We start from the raw sequence: 7,021 nt of genomic DNA, 5'->3' as shown, positions 1-7,021 counted from the left end.
TTGAGTATAGAGGCAAAGAGGTCCTTCTGCAGCTGTACAGGGCCCTGGTGAGACCACACCTGGAGTACTGTGTGCAGTTCTGGTCTCCAAATTTGAGGAAAGACATTCTGGCTATTGAGGGAGTGCTGTGTAGGTTCACGAGGTCAATTCCTGGAATGGCGGGACTACCTTATGCTGAAAGACTGGAGCGACTGGGCTTGTGTACCCTTGAGTTTAGAAGACTGAGAGGGGATCTGATTGAGACATATAAGATTATGAAAGGATTGGATACTCTGGAGGCAGGAAGCATGTTTCCGCTGATGGGTGAGTGTTGAACCAGAGGACACAGCTTAAAAATTCGGAGTAGACCATTTAGGACAGAGATGAGGAGAAACTTCTTCACCCAGAGAGTGGTGACTGTGTGGAATGCTCTTCCCCTGAGGGCAGTGGAGGCCCAGTCTCTGGATTCATTTAAGAAAGAGTTGGATAGAGCTCTCAAGGATAGTGGAATCAAGGGTTATGGAGATACGGCAGGAACAGGATACTGATTAAGGTTGGTCAATATGCACCACCATATTGAATGGTGGTGCAGGCTCGAAGGGCAGAATGGCCTACTCCTGCACTTATTGTCAATTGTCTATTGTCTAATAAACTTGGTTTTTTTTAGAAGTACATTGGCACTCCCATGTTCATTGACTGACCATGTGAGTAATCAAATTGCAAGAAATATGGTTGATCAAGCCAAGTTACACTCTGAGTTCTGATTTGTCCAGTAATGCCATCAGTTAGGATTATAGCACTCTGAAGAGCTGATGTTAGGGAATGAACCTTAATACATGTGAAAAAACTTTAACCTACTTTTGGAAAAAAGTTATAGTTTACTTCATACACAAATCATTATCCTCAATTGGCATTATTTGAATTAATGCAGGAGCCACACAACATTTCCAAAAATAAATCAAATGATGACCAGTTAATCCTATTTTTGTCAGGCCCAGAGAAAAACTCTGCGGCTGCTAGAAAGCTGTAACCAAAACAGAAAACACCGAGAAACCTCTACAGTTCAGGCAGCAAAGTTGGTCAAAGTGAAACAAAGTCAATGTTTCAGTTCAATGACCTATCACCTGAGTTTTTGGTGACATTGTTAAGGGTAGCAATGGAAGGCACAATAAACTTGGACCAGAATTTAGGAGAAACAATTTACTCTTCTGCAAACAATGGTTCATTTTCAACATCTTGACCACAATAGACAAAGTTGAAACTTTATTGCTGGAACAGCACAGCAGGTCAGGCAGCATCCAGGGAACAGGAGATTCGACGTTTCGGGCACAGGCCCTTCTTCAGGAATGGTAGAGAGCTTCTTCAAGGAAGGCATCCTTGTAAGAGGATTCGCAGTAGGTTGAAATCTTGACCACTTTAGCCCCTCATCTGAAGGACAGGACCTCTGACACAGCAGTCCTCCCTCAACACTGCATAGACACATCATCCTGATGTGGGACCCAAATACACAATCCTCTAACCCAGATGCCCAGTGCTAAACAGTTGCTGAATGATCAGTGTTTCTTGTTAGTGCATTAGGTAACATTATGCCAATAATAATCAGGGACTAATAGGGGATGCTACCTAACGTGATTGAAGGCTATGAATTTACAGAGGATAATTAGCTAGCACAACATTCTGGTCCAAGATATTTTCTTGCCAAGAGCCTGAAAACTGATAACTACTGAAAACACTCTTGAAAATCCCCAGAGGGAGTATGCCACAACACTACTCTAGTGTCACCAAAGATATTTGGCACCATTCCCCTTTTCAGTTGCGGTCTGCCATTGATGGACATATCCAGAGGACCTTCATTTTACATTCTAAGGTAAAGAGTGCAACATCGCAATGTGGTTAATGCAGCCTTCTCCAGTGTATTGACCTTTCCCTTGATGCTGACTCAGTTCCCAGCACATAGATCTCCTTCCACCCGTGGTGTTCTGTCTCAGTTTCACAGGGAATCATTTCCCAGGGATGTTTAACTGCTGACCCTCTCTGTCTGTCAAAGTCTGCAATTAGTGGTAATTGTTTCAATCCTTGGGTAGTGTATGCTGGATGTCAATGTGGCTGGAATTTCCCCAGGAACAGCATTTTTAAAAAAAATCGTTAATTCCGCAATTATATTCCAAGCAAGAACACACATACTGACAATTGGTTTAAACAACTTGGTAAAAGATAACTTTTGATGGGTGTAATTTTCACCTTGTCTGGCAGAGCAGATTGCATGTCTATTGTAAACACCCGAGAATTTCATCCCATTAAAATGGAAATCAAAGGACTGGAGGTCTTTAAAGGGCGAGCATCCAGTTTACCAGTTTACCCCCTGGACTGAAAGTGAAATTATATTCTAGATTAGTTTTACTGCGGGTTAGTATTTTTACTAGAATCAATAGAAAGCAATAAAGGGCTCAGTTGCTTATATATTCCTTTATGGAATCTTCATTGACATTAGTGGTGAAGGAAAACCTTTATGCATGTTATTTTCTGGTTAATGGTCATTAAATGTTTGTGAGTTTTGGGCTGAATATCACCAGCTATTCCTGTAAATGGACCTTACCTCCCACACAGATCTGGATCAAAAGTACCTTTCTCCATCCAGTTTTCAATTGGGCAATATATGACTCAGTGATCAGCAATTGCACCCTTGTTCTATCTAATGGCTATTGAAATCTTACACATGCTTCTTTATACATTTTTCATTCTTATGGTTGGTTTGATGTGAACTGATAGTTTTACATGTAGTTATATATCATTAACAGCACAAAAACAGCTCATTCAGCCATTAAGTGCATTCGCAATAGTTACCTGAACTCATTCCTACTATTGGCTAAGAAGTCCCTTTGTTGGATTTAGTGATGCCACGGTTATGGGCCATGGTATTTGACTGTTACTTGAGTGGAAATCTGGGAGAAAGTGAGGACTGCAGATGCTGGAGAAGTCAGAGTCGATAAAGGGTGGTGCTGGAAAAGCACAGCAGGTCGGGCAGCATCGAGGAGCAGGAGAGTCAACGTTTCAGGCAAAATCTCTTCATCGATTCCAGCCTCGGGTGATTGTATGTGTGGAGTTTGCACATTCTCCCCGTGTCTGTGAGGCTTTCCTCTGGGTGCTCCGGTTTCCTCCCACAATCCAAAGTTGTGCAGGTCAGGTGGATTGGCCATTCTAAATTGCCCATAGTGTTCTGGGATGTGTAGGTTTAGTCAGGGGTAAATGTAGAGTAAGAGGGTAAGGGAATGGGTCTGGGTGGGTTACTCTTTGGACAGTCAGTGAGGATTTGTTGGGCCAAATGGTCTGTTTCCACACTGTAGGAATTCTATGAATTCTAATCAGGAAATGTCAACTCTCCTGCTCATTGGATGCTGCCTGACCTGCTGTGCTTTTCCTTTTCAACTCCCACAGAAATACCTACTCTGATTCTATCTTATCAAAAACCCCTTCTTAATGTTAAAACCCTTTATTAAGTCATCCCCTCAGTTAGCTGGATGGCAGGTTGGCAGTGCAGAGTGTTGCTAAAAGCATGGCTTTAATTCCTGCGTCAGCTTGAAGTTCTCTTCTTCTCAAACATTTCCCTCCTCTGAGGCATAGTGACCCTCAGCTGAAACCATCACCAGCCATCTCCCTCTCTCTCTAATAAGAGAACATCCCCATAGTCCATTAGGACTCTGGTCACCACCTAGAACATGAAGAAACTGGATTACAATGTAAAAGGAAATCCATTAATGTTCAACCATGTTGGACTGATTGAAAGTAAGTACAATACAAACTCTGCTGCTGTCTGGAAACATCCATTTTCAGACTGACTGATCCCAAAGTGGTGTTCTACAATTTCAGTTGCTCTAATTCTGAGGCACAGATCAGGAAACCATTTTGATGTCTACTTCATGCGTCATGTTCAGACTTTAGATCCAACGGCCTCTAAATGTTTAAAACAACATTCAGCGTGATGGTGGAGGAAGCAATGTGCAACTGGATCTAATAACTTGCAACAGTAAGAACCTTAAGATAAACATATAGCTTGTGGACCAAAGGGGTAAAACACAAAGACTATACGGGTTGTAAAAAGAGACGCTGGAGATCTGAAAAAAAACAGCAGCAAGGACTAGAGACACTCAACAGGTTTGGCAGCATCTTTGGAGGAAGAAACCTGGTTAACATTTTGAGTCCTACTGGACAGCTACATGAACAGGAAAGGTTTACAGGGATGTGAGTCAAATACAAGTGAATGGGGCTAGTTCACTTTATGAACCTGGTCAGCATGGACGAGTTGGATGAAGGGTGTGTTTCCATGCTGTGTGCCTCTCTGTGGATAAGAATGATCATGTCCCCTTAGATTAAAAAATCACACAACGCAAGGTTATAGTCCAACAGGTTTATTTGGAAGCACTAGCTTTCAGAGCGCTGCTCCTTCATCAGGTGGTTGTGGAGAATAAGATCGTACAATACAGAATTTATAGGTGGGGAGATGAGGACCCGTGGGCACAGCCTTAGAATGTAGAGGGGGACATTTCTTCAGCCAGAGATTGGTGGGCCTATGGAATTCATTGCCACGGAGTGCAGTGGAGGCCGGGACGTTAAATGTCTTCAGGCGCAGAGATTGATAAATTCTTGATCTGGCAAGGAATTAAGGGATACGGGGAGAGTGCGGGTAAGTGGAGTTGAAATGCCCATCAGCCATGATTAAATGGTGGAGAGGACTCGATGGGCCGAATGGCCTTACTTCCACTCCTATGTCTTATGGTCTTATGGTCTTCTAGCAAAACATTTGCAATGTGATGTAACTGAAATTATATATTGAAAAAGACCTGCATTGTTTGTTTAATCTCTCCTCTTTTAGAACGGGCATGTTGGTTTCAGTTCTTTCATATGTAAATCCCAGAACTTTCTTAAAGTTACATTCTCAAGGGAACTTTAGCAATAGGTGCCATGTCGGCTCAGATAATGCATCGAAGTTGTGAGCTTCCCTATGTGAGGTTGTCTGTGCTTCCATGTTCAGACTGATTCTAATCTAAAAAAGGGATTTACAGAATCTTACATGGATTCATGCAGTTTTTGATCAAAATAAAATGTAATTCTGCAAGTACAAATTCACCCCACAAACTTATGTGTGTGTGTGAGAGGGAAGGGGTAGGAGTGTGTGTGAGCATGTGTGTATGTGTATGTGTGTGAGTGTGAGTGTAAAGGGATATAAGTCTGTGAGACGGTGCGTGTGTGAGTGTGGGAGTGTATGAGATGGAGCTTGTATGTGTGTGTGTGTGGTGTGTAGTGCAATGGGGTCACCTGTAGTTTGACAGGAACCCAAGGTCCCGGTTGAGGCCATCCCCATTTGGCTATCAGCCTCTGCTCGGCCACTTTGCGTTGTTGCCTATTCCAAAGTCTACCTTGGAGGATGGTCACCCGAAGGTCCGAGGTCCGCTGAAGTATTCTCCAACTGGGAGGGAACAATCCTGTCTGTTGATTGTTATGTGGTGTCTATTCATCTGTTGTCATAGCGTCTACTTGGTCTCACCAATGTATCGTGCCTCAAGGGATCCTTGCCTGCAGTGTATGATATAGACAACATTGGCCAAGTCACATGAGTACCTACGTGTAATGGTGGTATCCATGTCAACACTCTGATACATCTAGCAGCATCCTCTGTGACAAGCTAGTGTGATGTTATCCTGAAAGCTGGACAGACACACACTAACACACAAACACTCCTACAGACAGACAGACCTACACACACACACACATACTCCTACAGACCCATCCACTCACACAGACCCTCTCTTATACACAAGTTCTCTCTCATACGCTCACGCATACACTCCCACACTCACACATGCACCCTCTCACAGACTTATACTTTTTTACACTCACATTCACAAGTGAACATACGTACACTCTCTCACAGACACTCAAGCCCCCTCCCACACACACATGTGGTAGATAGCAATGGGTCAGGGTGTTTGTTCAATTGCAAATCTCCTTATAATGCTTCAATTCGTGTTTCACAATTAGTGAAAGATTTCTCTCACTGTGTATTTGACTCTTTGCCATTTTTACCTTTAAACATAAGCACAGTAGCAAATAAATCAAGATAATTTGGCTCATGGAAATTCTTTCCAGCAGTGTAGTACTTCTCTTTGCCATATGGCATGTGAGAAGTGGACAGCATTAATCTTATTCTTTCACTCATGGTGTATCCTGTGTTTTATCCTTCTCAGCACTCCCCTCGTTTGCCAACGTCCGTAATGACTACCGTCCCAGCATCTTACGTCTGAGCAGCCTTGCTCTTGTAAAACACCTTCCTTACCTCGTTGCTCTTTATTGAGTCGTGAAACTTCTTCCAAACACCTTTCAACAACTCCCAGTAATGGACCCTGAGTTCACATCATCTGTAACGTATTGCCATGAAGCTTGACTCTGGAATATGCTTTGTGGGCTGCTCTCCCAGACCACAGACATCTTCCACTTTCTCCATTACGCAGTCTAAAGGATCTGGTCATGAAACAGGCTTTAAGAATGTGCCACTGATCTTTTCCGTAAAGTTTTGCGTGCTCCACAGCTAGGTCCACAAACTTTCATTATTTATATTGGTTGAGCGGCTCATTAACTGCTTGAGGAGTGTTAAAGGACTATTGTTAAGTGTTAGTCTCGGTTCAGTAGGGGCACATTAACTGCTGACTCAGAAGGTCATGGGACCAAGGTCCATTCCATTTGAATTTGGACCGAAACTACAGTGCACACCTGAGGAAGTGCCACATTGTCTGAGATGTTGTCTTTTCAGACTCTAAGTTGTGATCCCTTACAGATGGAGATTGGGATAGTGCTGTGTGAGGAAAGATCAGGGATGTTCTTCCTAAGTGACGGCCAATATTAATTCCTCAGCCCACACCAGTTTAACAGAACCTAATCATTTATCATCCCTTTATTGGTCAGAGTATTGAGTACAGGAGTTGGGAGGTTGTGTTGGGGCTGTACAGGACAATGTAAGATCACTGTTGGAATATTGCGTGCAATTCTG

Source organism: Chiloscyllium plagiosum, chromosome 9 (genome assembly GCF_004010195.1).
Source record: "Chiloscyllium plagiosum isolate BGI_BamShark_2017 chromosome 9, ASM401019v2, whole genome shotgun sequence".
NCBI classification, from domain to species: Eukaryota; Metazoa; Chordata; class Chondrichthyes; order Orectolobiformes; family Hemiscylliidae; genus Chiloscyllium; species Chiloscyllium plagiosum.
Note: the sequence above shows the minus strand (reverse complement) of the source record.